The sequence below is a fragment of the Amia ocellicauda genome, chromosome 11, assembly GCF_036373705.1.
Source record: "Amia ocellicauda isolate fAmiCal2 chromosome 11, fAmiCal2.hap1, whole genome shotgun sequence".
In the NCBI taxonomy this organism is placed as follows: domain Eukaryota; kingdom Metazoa; phylum Chordata; class Actinopteri; order Amiiformes; family Amiidae; genus Amia; species Amia ocellicauda.
In genome coordinates, this window is record NC_089860.1 from 30,805,079 (window position 1) to 30,822,810 (window position 17,732).

A 17,732-nucleotide genomic window follows, 5' to 3' on the forward strand; every position below is an offset into this window, starting at 1 on the left:
AAGGTCGAATCAATTCAAATTGGTTTCTTGAACATGACAATGAGTTCACTGTACTAAACTGGCCCCCACAGTCACCAGATCTCAACCCAATAGAGCATCTTTGGAATGTGGTGGAACGGGAGCTTCGTGCCCTGGATGTGCATCCCACAAATCTCCATCAACTGCAAGATGCTATCCTATCAATATGGGCCAACATTTCTAAAGAATGCTTTCAGCACCTTGTTGAATCAATGCCATGTAGAATTAAGGCAGTTCTGAAGGCGAAAGGTGGTCAAACACAAGATTTGTATGGTGTTCCTAATAATCCTTTAGGTGAGTGTATACAGCCACTTAGCCACAGAGACCACTTAACATTGATTTCTGAACTTGGAGTGATCTTTTATTTTTTTCCAGAGCTGTATATATATATATATATATATATATATACAGAGTGGGGTACAGGCCTGGAAGTCGCATGACAGACCCTGGACACTGTCAGCAAATCCAGGAGCAGCTTGCGTGGGTGCTTGACTGGAAGGCATAGTCTGGTGGAAGGGAAGACACGGTTCAATAGCTCCATCAGGATGTGCTAAACAGGGGCAGACTGGGAGAGGAAATCAGGAGCCAGAACCCATGGGCTACTGGGGCTCAGCTGCATCCATCACCGGGTACCCAATGGAAGGGACTGGTCCCGTCACGTCCAACCTGTAGAACCGCAAATGTAAGCGGCAAAGCCCAAGCTGCAACCGTACAAATGTCTGCCAAGGGGGAGCCTTGAAAAAGGGCCCACTATGTGGCAACGCCTCAAGTCGAGTGGGCCACCAGGTGTTCAGGCACCAGGGTCCCTGTGGACTTGTAGGCCATGGTAATGGTGTCTACAATCCAATGCGAGAGGCACTGCTTCGAAAGCGCTTGGCCCTGTGTCCGCGATCCATAAGACACAAACAGTTGGTCTGAGCGCCTTATTGCGTTCCTAATAGCACCTGAGGGCCCGCACAGGGCAGAGCAGGTGAAGCTGACTCTCCTGCTCCGAAGAGAAGGGAGGAGGATGGAAAGCCATCAATGCAATAGGCCTGTTGACATGGAATGGAGGCAGCACTTTCAGGAGGAACACAGGGTTAGGCCATAGTGTGGCCGTAGCGTAGCGTGCAAAACGGACACACGATGGGTGTATGGACAGGGCGTGTAACTTGCTCTCGCGTCTTGCAGAGGTGATTGCCAGCAAAAATACAGTCTTAAGTGACACTAGCTTCAGCTCAGCTGAGTTCAGTGGCCCAAATAGTGCTTGGAAAAGTGGGTCCAGCAAGGCACCATGCGGGCAGTGAAGGGGTGCGAGGAGGCCGCAGCTGTTGAGCTCCCTTCAAAAACTGCACAACCAAGAAATGAGACCCAGGAGCCTTGCCATCAATCCAGACATGACATGCAGAGATGGCTGGCAGATACACTTTGAGCATGGACGGGGACTTGCCCTGGTCCAACAGCTCCTGTAGAAATTGTAATATGACCTTGATGGGGCAATTAATTGGGTCTTGACCGCTGTCTTGGCACCAGATGCTAAACGTCCACCAGTGGTAGGAATACCACGACCTCGTAGTGGGAGCTCTCGCCAACTGAATAGTGAACTACTACCGCGTCTGACAGACCCCAGGCAATCAAATGCTCCCACTCAGGGGCCAGGCCCAGAGCTGAAGGAGGCCCAGATTGGGGTGCCAAGCGTGCCCTGCACCTGCGACAACAAGTCCGCTCTCACTGGGAGCTGCCAAGGGCGATCAGGTCTGCAAACCAAAATCTGCAAGGCCACCGTGGGGCTATCAGCAGAATAGTCACTTGTTCTCTCCTGACCTTCTCCAGGACCACCAGAAGAAGGGAGAATGGTGGGAACAATGGGAGACAGCGCGGCCACGTGTGGGCTAGCGCGTCGATCCCTAGGGTTCCTGAGTGGTCTCGGAAGGACAACCTTAGTGGGCAGTTGGTGGACTCTGCTGAGGCAAAGAGACTTCTGCCCTGCAAAACCGACTACACAGTTGCTGTATCACAAGCGGGTGGAGGTGCCATTCCAAGACCAGGGGGCCTCCCAGAGAGAGAAGGTCCGCCGCCGTGTTGGACAGGCCTGGGAGATTAACTGCTCTGGTGGAGCAGAACCATGGCTGTTTTATAGAACCTGTTATAGGGACCTGTTCTGAGTGACAGGTGCAGGGGCCAATGGCAGCTTTGATAGAGTGACGTTTCGATCGGGTTTCTACAGAAATGTGCAGAAACCCCTCCCCATTGGGCAGTGCTTCTGACTTGAAAGATAACTTAGTTTGGAAGACGAAGGACTTTGTGCCTTCACGGGGAAATATGTAGAGTTTTTTATTTATCTATTTACAATTTTGTGAAAATACAGAGCACATCTTTTAAATTCACAGGAGTTAAATCCACCATCTTGTGTTGGCCTTACACTGACCTTACACTTGGTGTCCACCCACTTTTCCTGACTCATGTCACTGTTTTATAAAACCAGATGAGAAAAGAAAATGTCTACTGTGGAGTAATGAGATTCAGAACAGGAGTTGGCACTTCCTCAATCAACTGAAAACGTATCTATGACAATAAACAAAACAATTGAAACAGCTTAGGAGAAATCTGTTTTTTAATACAATGGACAATGAGTTTAGTAACATAGAGAAAATGTGGAGGGCATATCAAACCCTGTCAACCACAGTAAGTATAGGATTACCCACACATCCTTTACAGCGATGACAAATGATTAATACATTCATACAATACATAACACAGAAACTACAAATTTCACCCACAATTAACATACATATCATCCAACAAAACCCAACCAGTAAACATGCCCCAATTTCGAAATATCTGTGAAATCGTTTGGTTCCATAAATGATTAACAAACAGTAATAGCAAAAAATTATAACTTGTAAAATTATACGTTGCAATTTCTATTGAAGCAAACCCTCCATTGCAAATGAACTATAATCTCAGTGACTCTTGCTACATTGATGTCCCTGAGCTTCAATTATTAGACATTTGTGGGTTAAACTCATTGTGACATAACAGCAGCACCCTGAACGCACAGTTCTCTCTTAATGGGACCAGTATTGGGTAAAGGTAAAATGTTGGGTTCCCACCTTGACTGAAGTGTATAATGATGGTACAAGTTGGATGAATCAAATTCCACACACTTATATTTGAAGATTTACTTAAAGGACACATTTGCTGTGTTTTAAAAATAAAAGATGTCATGCCAAAATATTCTTAGTTTGTGTAAGATTTATGTCAAAATACTGAAATCACAAAGTCAAGTACTCATCTCCTTTTCAATTACTGAAAAGTATATTGTCCATATACTGCAAAATACAAAGGACTGTGATAAGAGAACACTATATAGTAGAGTCCAGTCCAGACACAAAATGCAGTTAAAAAACAGCAGCTACAGCAGCGAGGTGTTCATGGAACAAAATGTGGACAAATAAGTGAGTCTGGAGCTGAGTTTTTCTTTGGTCATGGGTTTGGAAAACAGCTCAAAGCCCTTATAATGCCAGGGCACAATTTCAAAATCATTCACATTGTGAGTGAACGTTAGATGATCTCAACTTCATGCCAACTGTTCTTGTGATAACAAAATAAAAACAGTGGCTTTGCATATCCAAATGCATCAGTACATGTTGCAGTACTTGCTGATGCAAAATATGCCATTCTGTGGAGGTGGCAGGGTGAAAAGCAGTAGTGAAGGTATAATCTTTGCCTTGTAGAGGGCATGTGTTGCAACACAAGATCATAATGGGACAATAAAGTGGCATGACTGTACCTGTAATATTCTACAGCAAAGCTGTTACTATGTAAATCTTGCTACTATGCACTTAAACTATGCTTCCTTTTGCTCCTTCTAACTTATGTATTGTTTGGACTTCCCCACCCCCCCACTTTTAGCAAAAGAAAGTAATATATCTGCACTTGTTACATTATTCTACTATGCCTATTGTATTTATTTAAATTATTTAAATATGAAAATGGTACTCTTAAACACTGAACTGAAACTGAAACTGGAAGAATGCGTTTTCTTGCTGTGTACGATATTAAAATGGTCTAAATAAGGTAATTTTATAAAAATTGTCAATAGTTTCATTGTTTCTAATGCAACTGCGGCTACTTTATTACTCTAACCGTAGCATTGCGCAATTCAGTTTAAAGAGCACCTTAACATGTAAAGCAATCATTAAAATTGAATAGTTCGTCAACAGATCTCCGTCATTTAATTAGGAAACTATCAATTGCTTTATTATGCTAATTACAGCTTTTAACACGGGTAGGTGACAGAAATAAACATGAAACATAGCCAGCAATAGGTAACCTCATCTCCTATTGCCTATCTCCTATCTCCTATAACCTCATCTCTCTGCCTCTGCCCTCCTCCTCTCTCCCCTGTACTTCACACTCTGGGGGCCTGTGGAACTGCCACTCAGCTTCCAACAAAGCCGACTTCATCTCCGCCTTCGCCTCCTACCAGTCTCTGGATTTCCTCGCTCTCACTGAGACATGGATCTCCCCGGACAACTCTACCACCCCTGCTGCCTTATCCTCTCTGTTCATCCTGTCGCACTCCCCTCGTCTTACCGGGTGGGGAGGAGGAACAGAGCTCCTGCTCTCTCCTTCTCTGTCCCCCCCTCTCTCCTCTATCACAACCCACAGCTTTGAATTCCATGCAGTGGAAATCACCTCTCCCTCTCACCTCTTCCTTCTAGTTCTGTACCGTCCTCCCGGTCCACTCACCTCCTTCCTGGATGAACTCGACTTTCTTCTCTCCTCCCTCCCCTCACTGTCCTCACCTGCCATCCTTCTGAGAGATTTCAACATCCACCTCTCCAATCCTTCCCACTGTGCCGGACTTCTTCCTCTCCTTCACTCCTTTAACTTCTCTCTCTCCCCGTCTCCCCCAACTCACAGGGCTGGCCGCCAGCTAGACCTCATCTTCTCCTGAGGCTGCTCCCCTTCAACACTCTCAGTGACACCCATGGACATCTCAGACCACCACTTCATCTCCTCTTCCTCCCCTCCCTCCCCACTCCACCCACTCCCTCTGTCACCTTCCACCGTAATCTCCGCTATGTCTCCCCCTCCACCCTTGCTTCTACTGCCATCACTTTCTTACCTTCCATTCACTGTTTTTCCCATCAATCTGTCAACTGTGCTACCTCCTCTTTGTCCTCCTCCCTCACCTCTTCTCTTGACTCTCTCTGTCCTCTCACGTCTCGTCCTGCCCATCCCTCCCCTCCTCAGCCTTGGCTCTCTGATGTTCTCCGCTCAACCCGAACTAGTCTGCGTGACGCTGAACGGAAGTGGAAAAGGACCAAACTCCCAGCTGCCCTCGAAGTGTACCGCTCTCTACTGTCTACATTCTCCTCCTCACTCACCTCAGCCAAGAAGTCTTACTTCCAATCACTCTTTGAATCCACTGTCAACAACCCTGCAAACTCTTCTCCACCTTCTCCTCCCTCCTTGCCCACCCCCTCTCACTGCTGATGATTTTGCCTCCTTCTTCTCCTCCAAGATTGCAGACATCTGAAGGCTCTTCAACAGTCCCCCCTCCTCTCCCATCACACCCAAACCTTCCACCGATCAAGCTTCCTTTTCTTCATTCTAACCTCTCTCAGATGGTGAAGTTTCTGCTCTCCTCCTACGTCACAAACCTACAATGTGTGCCCTGGACCCTCTCCCTTCTCGCCCCCTCCAAGCTACCGCTCCTGATCTTCTGCCCTTCATCTCCTCCTTCCTCAACTCCTCACTCCTCTCTGGCTGGTTCCCCTCTGCATTTAAACAAGCTGCTGTCATCCCACTCCTCAAGAAACCAACCCTTGATGCCACCTCTCCTCAGAACTACCGCCCTGTCTCCCTGCTCCCCTTCCTCTCAAAGACACTGGAGTGGGTGGTCCACTGTCACCTCTCTGACTTTCTGTCCCAACACTCACTCCTTGATACTCTGCAATCCGGATTCTGCACAGCTCACTCCACTGATACGGCTTTCCTGGCAGTTACTGACTCCCTCAGCTGTGCTCGGGTGCCTCCCTTTCCTCAGTCTTCATCCTCCTTGACTTCTCCGCAGCATTTGACAGCGTTGATCACTCCATCCTCCTCTCCTGCCTTGCTGACCTTGGAATCTCTGGAACTGCTCTCACCTGGTTCTCTTCCAACCTCAGCGACCAGACCTACCAAGTAACATAGCGAGGCTCCTCATCCACCCCACAGCCTCTCCTCACAGGTGTTCCCCAAGGCTCCATCCTGGGCCCGCTCCTGTTCTCTCTCTCTACACTTGCTCCCTGGGCCCCCTCTTCACATCCCATGGTTTCTCCTACCACTTCTATGCTGATGATGCCCAGATCTTCCTGTCTTAACCCTGTTCTGACCCTCTCATCCCCTTTCGCATTTCTTCCTGCTTGTCTGCTATCTCCGCCTGGATGCACTCGCACCACCTCAAGCTCAACCTCTCCAAATCAGAGCTCCTGTTTTTCCCCAACTCTTCCTCACCTTCTGCTGACCTCTCCATCTCGATCCCCTTGGAATCCACCACACTTTCTCCTTCTTCTTCCGCTAAAAATCTAGGAGTGACCCTGGATCCTGCGCTCTCCTACACTCAGCACATCACCACGCTGACATGCACCTGTAGATTCTTCCTGAGCAACATACGCCGAATCCGTCCCTTCCTCACCGACTACTCGACTCAGCTGCTCATCCAGTCCCTGGTCCTCTCCCGCCTGGACTACTGCAACTCTTTCCTGGCCGGCCTGCCTGCAACTACTTTCCGCCTACTCCAGCTCATCCCGAACTCTGTGGCTCGTCTGATTTTCTCTCTGCCCCGATTCGCACACGCTACTCCACTTCTCCGCTCCCTCCACTGGCTCCCGATACCGGCACGCATTCAGTTCAAGACATTGACCCTCACCTACTGCTGTCTCGACCACACTGCACCAAGATACCTTCAGACACTCGTCTCTCCATACATCCCCTCCAGACCACTGCGCTCCTCCAGTGCCAGAAGACTAACTCTGCCTCCTCTCCACTCTCCTTCCTCCAGAGCCGCTCCTTCTCATCCCTGGCCCCTAAATGGTGGAACGACCTTCCCACCGAAATCAAAACAGCAGAGTCCTTGACCTCCTTGAGCGCTTACTCAAGACACATCTTTTCAGACAGTACTTGTAATATTAGTCCTTTTAATCCCCGTTAGATAGCACTTCATGGAGTTTTATTATGCTTCTTGCGTTTTTGATTGTTTTCCTCCTTGCTCCCTTTCCCGTAGCCCTTGACTGTGACCCTACATCTTGACAGGACTTAGCTTTTACTGTCCAGGATATATGATCTCACTTACTGTACTTGCCTGTGTAAATTGGAAGTTGTAAAATGTATTATATTTTGAATTGCTATGTCTTATGTAAATTGAATTTGTAATGTTTGATGCCTTTACTTAACTGTATTTTTGAACTTTGTTTTGGGCATATGTTGTAAGTCGCCCTGGATAAGGTTGTCTGCCAAGAATAATAATAATAATAATAATAATAATAATAATAATAATAATAATAATAATAATAATAATAATAATAATAACCACCTTGACAAAAGCAAACTGATCAAATACAATAGGAGAAAAATATGAAAATCCCCTATCCTATTTTTGAGTGACAGTTCAATACAGAAGCTTGGAGCACATTTTGTTCAGTTTTCTCGAAGTTGGGCAGTTCCACATGACTTTACACTGAACTTTTCTTGAAATAAAGGGTAAGCTACATCATACATAGTCTACTAATGTGTAATATACTCATCACGTAAAATCGTTTTTATGCAAAACCAAACGCACCGTAAGGTTTGAATTTACATAAAGAAAATGTCAGGACAGGAGTGGTTCATTGTTAACTCTGTTCTAATGAACAAATTAAACAAAATATCCCTGTTGGTCGCCCTAGGCTGGAGAAAGGCATCTGCTAATAAAGAACACACCTGCACTGCATGAAACCTGTAGCTGTACTTGAATTTCCTTGAAGTTTAATAATGAATCACCTTAAGGGTCTGGAAGATAATTAACCCCCAATCCTCTTTCAAAATCCGTGCTGAAAGCTCTGCATAGTAGAAATATTAGGTCTGGATATGATAGGTATTACAGTCTTTTACTACTACTACCACTACTACTACTACTACTACTACTACTACTACTACTACTAATAATAATAATAATAATAATAATAATAATAATAATAATAATAACCAAACCAAACCATGGCTCCAGTTTACTTATAGAACAGAACATTTTTATTGATCATGGAGACATAGTTAAATCAGTTTATCAGTTTACAGTTTATCATGTTGTTAGACCAGTGAAGTAGCCGAGAGCTACTGATCCCATGGTCCCCCAAGAAATGAGTTTGACCTCACTTTGATAAATGTTACATGTGAATGGCCCTGAGAGGGGTGTGTTGTCTTGTGTCTACCACCAGGGAGAGCTGAAGCTCTGGTCACCTATTAATTGAAACAACCAGCACTGAAAATATGTCTTCAATCTCTTCCATCGTCTGACTATTTGCAGCAGTTGATGACTAAACAATGGTCAACTTTGTTCTGTGCCAGGCTGTGTAAGTTTTAGTAGGTTTCCATTATTGCAGTGCACCTTGTTTCACAGATGGTCAGTAGTAAATGCTCCACTAATCGTTTTGCAAGTTGGAGACTAGTAACTAGAATGGAGGTACTTGAGAGGCTGCAGTATGTATGTCTTCCACAGTGGAATGGGAGTGATGTGCTTTGAGAGGATGTGTTGTGTAACACCCTTCAGGAATCAGCCCGGAGGGAAGACTAGAAAAGAATCCTGCAAGTAATTTTGTGGTAAACACATAACAAACAGAGGTGTGTTCCAGTATGTCATTTAGGAGCATTTCTCTTTTGTCCATAATAAGGGAGGATACTTTTTTAAACTTATATTTGAATACAGTTAGTAATACAAGAAATTATTAACAATGACTTCAATGGCTTGCTCTATAAAAACAAAGAAGGAAAAAATATATGAAAAAACACCACTATCAATCTTCTGGCACTATAGGGGATTGGTAAAGCTTTTTCTGTTTTTTTTTATGTCCCATCTCTTTTATAAAACCCTCCCCCACCCACACATCTACCCACAGTGCCACTGAGTCACACATTTACCAAACCCCAATCTTATCAGAAAGACAGGACCACTGTTTCATATTTAATCTGCAGTTTAAATGGAGGGGCTTAACAACATCACCACCAGAGTTTTTCATAATTCATACAGTCAGCAGTATCTGTTCTTGTTCAGTCTAAATTATGACAATATTTTACATAAAGCTTTTCATCTATTTTGTTTTTCATATTATTGGCAAAATGTAGTAGCAATAAGGAAGACTGAGGGAACTTCTGCTGCCATTCATCAAACCTGTATCTCCTATAAAAGAGCCAACTGGCTCAATGCAGTTTGCATAAAAGGAATAATTGAGTCCAACACTTTCTGTTCCCCTACATGAGATATTTACAAAGCATGATTGTTTACTGTTATTAATATCATCATCATTGATATTTATAGATAACCTAGAGAAACGGTTGATAGAATATCATAAACTAAGGTTAATTTGAATCAAATACCTATTAAAGCAATGTAAGCAATGTACACCAGTGTTACTGAAACAGGGGTGTTTGATTAAATGAGTTCGGTTCTCTAGACTCTTGTGTGCTATGGGTAGACTCCCACTTCAGGTCACAGTGAATGGACAGCATTTGTTTTTTTAAGAATCCCTTTCGTCATTTTGAACTCAGTACTGATGCCTGGGATTGTTCAAAGCTGAAAGGATATGATCAATACAAAAGTCTCTTCCACCCAAAATAAGGAAAATTACCACATCCTTCAATTCATTGTTTGTTTGTTTGTTTCCTTCCTTTAATACTTACTACTCCCATTTGGATAGGCATTACCAACTAAATATACTTGAGTCATGATAAAATGAGTGTTCTCGTACTGTAGCACATACATTCATTGAGTGTTAGAGAAGACCGCAAGTGAGCAAGCAGAAGAAGTCTGAGGTCTAAAGAGAATATGCACATACAGGGATGGGTTGTATGGTGAAAGTGTGAAGCCTGGGTTTACATTGTGTTGTGCCAAATACTGATTCACAAAAGGGTTGCCTTGTGTCTTGAAAACAGTTGCATTAGGGTTGGTGTAAGATCTGTTAAATATAAAGTTTTGATCTCAGTAGGGGGACTGCTGTTAAGGTGAACTACTAAGTTTTGAAAACTGAGATAGCTGTAGAAACATGCACTGGAGCCAATAGTGGATTGGAATGACTCAATTTCAGCTTGACAACTTGTGTTTGGGATCCTGGAAGGCCTCTTTGGTCTGTTCTCAGTTTATTTTTAATACAGGATCTTTGTGCAACATTGAACTCGCTGGTCATGTTATTATGGCTATCCATCTGGGGATTTGAGTATACAATGCGAGTTGGTTCTATTCAAGCATTCAATTGTAACAGTTCATATCCAGGAAACTCCTCCAAAACACTCACAAATTGTAAGTCCAAATGAGAACTTAACCCTATCAAAGGGCAAAGATCTGTTTTTCATACTCTTCCCACTGAAAAAGTGGTCTGCCAATAATGGAAGTTTTCCACTGTTGGGAATGAGTCACCTTCACACACCAGTAAGGCATGCCCAAGAGTCCTATAGCTTATTCAATCTTTCAATAAGTAATTTCCAAATGGATGTCTGCACCCTGACAAAATTATATTTTAGTGTATAGCTCTGAAATGCATTCTTTCAATGTATGATACTCAACAAAGATGAAATAACTCAAACTACAGACAACTACACACCCCTGCAGCTTTTGCTTTGTTTTGTTTTGTTTTGCTTTTTGACTGATTGGACTCTCTATGGCCTGAGGTGCATTAACAAAACACAACAATAATAGCTGAACTCTGGTCATCATTTTAAATTGGAAATAAAACAAATCATGTCTCAAAATAATGTTTAAATGGTTTCCTCTTGGCCTGGTGAATCACCCATCCTTTGCCGGTGACATGCATGTTTTGTATTCTGATCTTTGAGGCAACGTATTTCATTTTTCATCTTATCATCATGAATTGATAACAACAATAGATAAGGTAATGTAAATGTCAAGGAAATGAACTGCGCTGCAAACAATACATACTTTTGAAATGGGAATGTTACCTTTGGTAGTGAGACCTTGTCTCAAAAATACCAGTTTTGTTTTATTGATCATTGCAAAAATTCCATTCGAATTCTGTTTGTAATTCCTTTTTCAATTGCATTCCAACTCCAGTAGAATATCAAATATTTGGAATTTGGAATGTGTCTAAGAAAGGGAATTGGAATTGAAAAAGTGGAATTAACCCCCACCCTGCTGGAAGAACCGCCTCACTGATATCAAGGGCACCCTGATCACGACCAGCTTCTGGCCCTTGTTCATCACAAACCTGCTGCACCTGCATCACAACCCTGTCCTTCTCCACCTTCATGCTCCCTCCTGTTGCAGCTTTTCCAGATCAGCAGAGACACACGCACCTGGGGACACAAATCGAAATGGGGGTTCAAGGCATTCAAGACAGAAAACAGGAGACACTTCTTCACACAGAGAGGCGTCACAATCTGAACAAACTCCCCAGCGATGTGGTAGAAGCTGAAAACTTCAAAGTTGAACAAAGCTGAACACACGCTATGAATGAACAAGACAAAGAAGAGAGACAAAATCGCAAAGACAAGGACATGTTCTAAACTGCGATTTCTTATTTTAAAACATAGGCTAGTTCCCCGTTTTGTTAGACCCATTCAACTGGTTTACATCTTCATGTTGGATCTGTTGCAAAATGAAAAATAAAACAATTGCACACTGAAATGCTACATGGTGACAAGTGCATTCTTGCTTGTGTGCACAGGGTTTCAGAATTCAGCTAATGAAGAAAAAGAACATGTTAGTGAAAGTCAATGCTATTGTTATGACATCTTTCTGAAAAGAGCCATCTGCAGTTCATGCATATCAAAAGTAAACAAGGAAATTGAATGACAAGGCTTGATGCCTGACTTCACGAGTTTTCATTTCAGTTCGAAGTAATTGAAATACAAGCATTTTTACTTTTAATACCAGCGAAATTCTCCTTTTGTTTTTCACTTCTCAAAACCAGAAGAACAGGCTTTTACACTCTTATCACCAATCCAAACATAGTCAAGAGTTCCAAGGAGCTAGGCAGGCCAGGCACACATTGGGCTTGCCTACCAACAAACCAAAACAAAAACCAACAGAACACATTCCAGCACAATATCTACTGGTGAGGGTACTGCACTCCAAGGTCCTTTTTGGGTTCAATTCTCACAAGCCCAGTTTTCTTGCCATGTGTTCTCTGCAAATAAAATAAATAAATGCAAATAAAAATATATATGTTTAAGAAATTAGATGACGTTGAGACTAAGTGTCACAATGTGATGACAATCCCTGTTCCAATTTACTACATTTTGTGTGTTATTAATTTGCATCATGTACAGTGAGGGAAAAAAGTATTTGATCCCCTGCTGATTTTGTACGTCTATAATTTTAATGGTAGGTGTATTTTAACAGTGAGAGACAGAATAACAACAAAAAAATCCAGAAAAACGCATTTCAAAAAAGCTATACATTGATTTGCATGTTAATGAGGGAAATAAGTATTTGATCTCTTCGACTTAGTACTTGGTGGCAAAACCCTTGTTGGCAATCACAGAGGTCAGACGTTTCTTGTAGTTGGCCACCAGGTTTGCACACATCTCAGGAGGGATTTTGTCCCACTCCTCTTTGCAGATCCTCTCCAAGTCATTAAGGTTTCGAGGCTGACGTTTGGCAACTCGAACCTTCAGCTCCCTCCACAGATTTTCTATGGGATTAAGGTCTGGAGACTGGCTAGGCCACTCAAGGACCTTAATGTGCTTCTTCTTGAGCCACTCCTTTGTTGCCTTGGCTGTGTGTTTTGGGTCATTGTCATGCTGGAATACTCATCCACGACCCATTTTCAATGCCCTGGCTGAGGGATGGAGGTTCTCACCCAAGATTTGACGGTACATGGCCCCGTCCATCGTCCCTTTGATGCGGTGCAGTTGTCCTGTCCCCTTAGCAGAAAAACACCCCCAAAGCATAATGTTTCCACCTCCATGTTTGACGGTGGGGATGGTGTTCTTGGGGTCATAGGCAGCATTCTTCCTCCTCCAAACACGGCGAGTTGAGTTGATGCCAAAGAGCTCGATTTTGGTCTCATCTGACCACAACACTTTCACCCAGTTCTTCTCTGAATCATTCAGATGTTCATTGGCAAACTTCAGACGGGCCTGTACATGTGCTTTCTTGAGCAGGGGGACCTTGCGGGCGCTGCAGGATTTCAGTCTTTCACGGCGTAGTGTGTTACCAGTTGTTTTCTTGGTGACTATGGTCCCAGCTTCCTTGAGATCATTAACAAGATCCTCCAGTGTAGTTCTGGGCTGATTCCTCACCATTCTCATGATCATTGAAACTCCACGAGGTGAGATCTTGCATGGAGCCCCAGACCGAGGGAGACTGACAGTTATTTTGTGTTTCTTCCATTTGCGAATAATCGCACCAACTGTTGTCACCTTCTCACCAAGCTGCTTGGCGATGGTCTTGTAGCCCATTCCAGCCTTGTGTAGGTCTACAATCTTGTCCCTGACATCCTTGGACAGCTCTTTGGTCTTGGCCATGGTGGAGAGTTTGGAATCTGATTGCTTCTGTGGACAGGTGTCTTTTATACAGGTAACGAGCTGAGATTAGGAGCTCTCCCTTTAAGAGAGTGCTCCTAATCTCAGCTCGTTACCTGTATAAAAGACACCTGGGAGCCAGAAATCTTGCTGATTGATAGGGGATCAAATACTTATTTCCCTCATTAACATGCAAATCAATGTATAACTTTTTTGAAATGCGTTTTTCTGGATTTTTTTGTTGTTATTCTGTCTCTCACTGTTAAAATACACCTACCATTAAAATTATAGACTGATCATTTATTTGTCAGTGGGCAAACGTACAAAATCAGCAGGGGATCAAATACTTCTTTCCCTCACTGTATCTTATCACATGGCTAATCGCACTCAGATTAAAGAGCCAAGTGACAATATACATTACACAAATCTTGGAAGGGGAAGAGGAAAAGGGAAGAAATAAATAAAATCTTGGCCCCTGTTAAAACATCTACAAAGAATAATCTTTTGTTTCCAATTTTATTTCCCCAAAGGATGAGACATATGGAACTAAATGTAGGGGAGAATTTTATTGTGTTATCTAGGAGTCAAACAATTCCTTTTCCGTCCTAAAACAACAAATCACTGCTCAGTTGTACAGCGGGTTGGTGAGGTCGTGCTTTTTGGTCAAATTAGAGGACAAATAGACAAACAAAAAATACTTTTTGTAAAGAGTCCATGTTTCACACTGTACCTGAGCACACGATGTGTTACTCCATATTAGGTGAGACAAGCTGCTACATCATATTTGGCAGAGGATACAAAAGCACCCAAAGGTCTGGAATAGATTTCAAGATTTAAACAGATGTAGGCGATGAACCTGCGAGAACCCGAGGGACGTGCAAACCCAAACAAACTGACAAACCCTCTTAACACAGGGAATTTCTACATATTTGAAAACCCAGGTGACCGACCTTACCGTAACAGGCTCATTAGAGAATGAGTCACTGAATGAAAACTTCAAGGTTTCCATTTGTTTTCTCAATCAGATTGCTATTGCTTCATTTTATCTTACCAATATCACTCAGTGTTGTGACGTGGGAAACTTTAAAAGCTGTTATTGGGGCAAGTCAAACTTTAACTGTAATACAAACAATGGATGCTATTTTGTAGTGTGACCACAACACGGTCTGTTAGCACTTTAACTTACTGTTCAAGGCTTCTTTCCCTATCCCTGTTGTGTTTATTACAAATAGTGGGAGAAGAGTGTGTGTATGTGTGTGCTGGGGTGGGGTAGTACGCTAATGAATACAAAATGTACCTTTTAACCAAGAAGGGAGACCACACACCACAATTATATTAATAAAAGCACTTACAAAAATATTTGTTTTGTTTTTCAGAAATAAATAATAAATCATAAAGCATAACTTGAAGTGATTGGGTATGCTTGACAAGCTGTTAAAAAATGTTTTTAATCTATATAATATTAGGCAAGTATTGAACACTTTAGGCATATTTCGTAATAAAGGGAGCAGTTTCATATCTACTCAATATTTAGAGTCCATGTTGTTCGAAGTGTTTCTCTATAGTTTATTTTTTTTAACAAATAGATAGTTTCGCCACTAGAGGGAGTATTTAGCAAATCACGAACAATTGGGGTCAGAAAAAATATGACTTTTTGTTTTAGTTGGTTTGGTTTTATAATTTAAATAATCAAATACAGGGGTAAGAACAGTCACAGATCAAATATAACTCATGCTACACAACTAACTCAATATTTGGATCCACTGATGCACAGGAACTGGGTTGTAACATGATGACATTTGGGTGATTGACGTTTTGTCTAAACACACCTGTATATCTCACTGCAGGCGTCTGCGAATAAGATCTGGCTCGAAAACGATGGAAAGGCATTGGGTTCAAAACCGTGTAGTGACAGACGCTGCAAATGCCGGTGCACACACTCAGACCAGGATACACCTGCAGCCAACACACCGGCGAACAAAGAAATTAGTACGTCAAGTAATTCATGAAGTCAGATATACTTGATAGGTGCACTAAGCAGACAAAATAATGTTTGTGTTTGATTTACTAGCTGGTCTCCCTAGCCGTTTGTTATAAAGTCTACTAAAATAGAACGTCTCTCTCTATATACACTCACCTAAAGGATTATTAGGAACACCATACTAATACTGTGTTTGACCCCCTTTCGCCTTCAGAACTGCCTTAATTCTACGTGGCATTGATTCAACAAGGTGCTGAAAGCATTCTTTAGAAATGTTGGCCCATCTTGCAGTTGATGGAGATTTGTGGGATGCACATCCAGGGCACGAAGCTCCCGTCCCACCACATCCCAAAGATGCTCTATTGGGTTGAGATCTGGTGACTGTGGGGGCCAGTTTAGTACAGTGAACTCATTGTCATGTTCAAGAAACCAATTTGAAATGATTCGACCTTTGTGACATGGTGCATTATCCTGCTGGAAGTAGCCATCAGAGGATGGGTACATGGTGGTCATAAAGGGATGGACATGGTCAGAAACAATGCTCAGGTAGGCCGTGGCATTTAAACGATGCCCAATTGGCACTAAGGGGCCTAAAGTGTGCCAAGAAAACATCCCCCACACCATTACACCACCACCACCAGCCTGCACAGTGGTAACAAGGCATGATGGATCCATGTTCTCATTCTGTTTACGCCAAATTCTGACTCTACCATCTGAATGTCTCAACAGAAATTGAGACTCATCAGACCAGGCAACATTTTTCCAGTCTTCAACTGTACAATTTTGGTGAGCTTGTGCAAATTGTAGCCTCTTTTTCCTATTTGTAGTGGAGATGAGATGACCCGGTGGGGTCTTCTGCTGTTGTAGCCCATCCGCCTCAAGGTTGTACGTGTTGTGGCTTCACAAATGCTTTGCTGCATACCTCGGTTGTAACGAGTGGTTATTTCAGTCAAAGTTGCTCTTCTATCAGCTTGAATCAGTCGGCCCATTCTCCTCTGACCTCTAGCATCAACAAGGCATTTTTGCCCCCACAGGACTGCCGCATACTGGATGTTTTTCCCTTTTCACACCATTTTTGTAAACCCTAGAAATGGTTGTGCGTGAAAATCCCAGTAACTGAGCAGATTGTGAAATACTCAGACCGGCCCGTCTGTACACCAACAACCATGCCACGCTCAAAATTGCTTAAATCACCTTTCTTTCCCATTCAGACATTCAGTTTGGAGTTCAGGAGATTGTCTTGACCAGGACCACACCCCTAAATGCATTGAAGCAACTGCCATGTGATTGGTTGGTTAGATAATTGCATTAATGAGAAAGTGAACAGGTGTTCCTAATAATCCTTTAGGTGAGTGTATAGCTCTGACTGAGAACTGCAGTCTCGTTCTTGTAGCGCAGATTCACGCAGCTCCGCGCAGATCTGCAGAATTCCACCCATCCCATTGGCGCAGCCGCGCGGATCTGCGCAGATCTTCGGAAATCTGAGCTACACGAACACGACCTGCAAACCCCAATCTGCTGTCTGGAGACAAGATTACAACTGATGTCTCCACTGTCCACGGCAGGGTCTGAGTCCCCTGTCCCATCCTCTTCACACCAGGAAGTGTGTTTCAAGGTTTTTTTTCAATGCAAAATGTAATCTAAATACAATAATTCTGATAGTTTTTTTTTTTTTTTTACCAGTGATTCTACATTCTACTCAAAAAGACACGACTGTGATTTTAAACCCAACTGTGGTTTTCCTTCAAAGGACTTCACACATAAACTCCCCCCAACAGATTTTACAACGTACTCACTGAATAGGAAGACACGGATTAAAATGCCAGTTGGCTCACCTTACTTCTGCAGTGATTGCGAACTAAATGGATGTGGATGCTTTGGAGAGCAATCAGCACATTGTTGACCAGGTGCTTCCCTGTTTGAAGCAGTGCCTGTCCGGTCTAACCTTGCTGAAAGAGAACACTTTTAATGAATGTGTTGAAATAAGTGTGTCCTTCTTGACAGTAATAGCCTATACTGTAAAGTGTGTTGA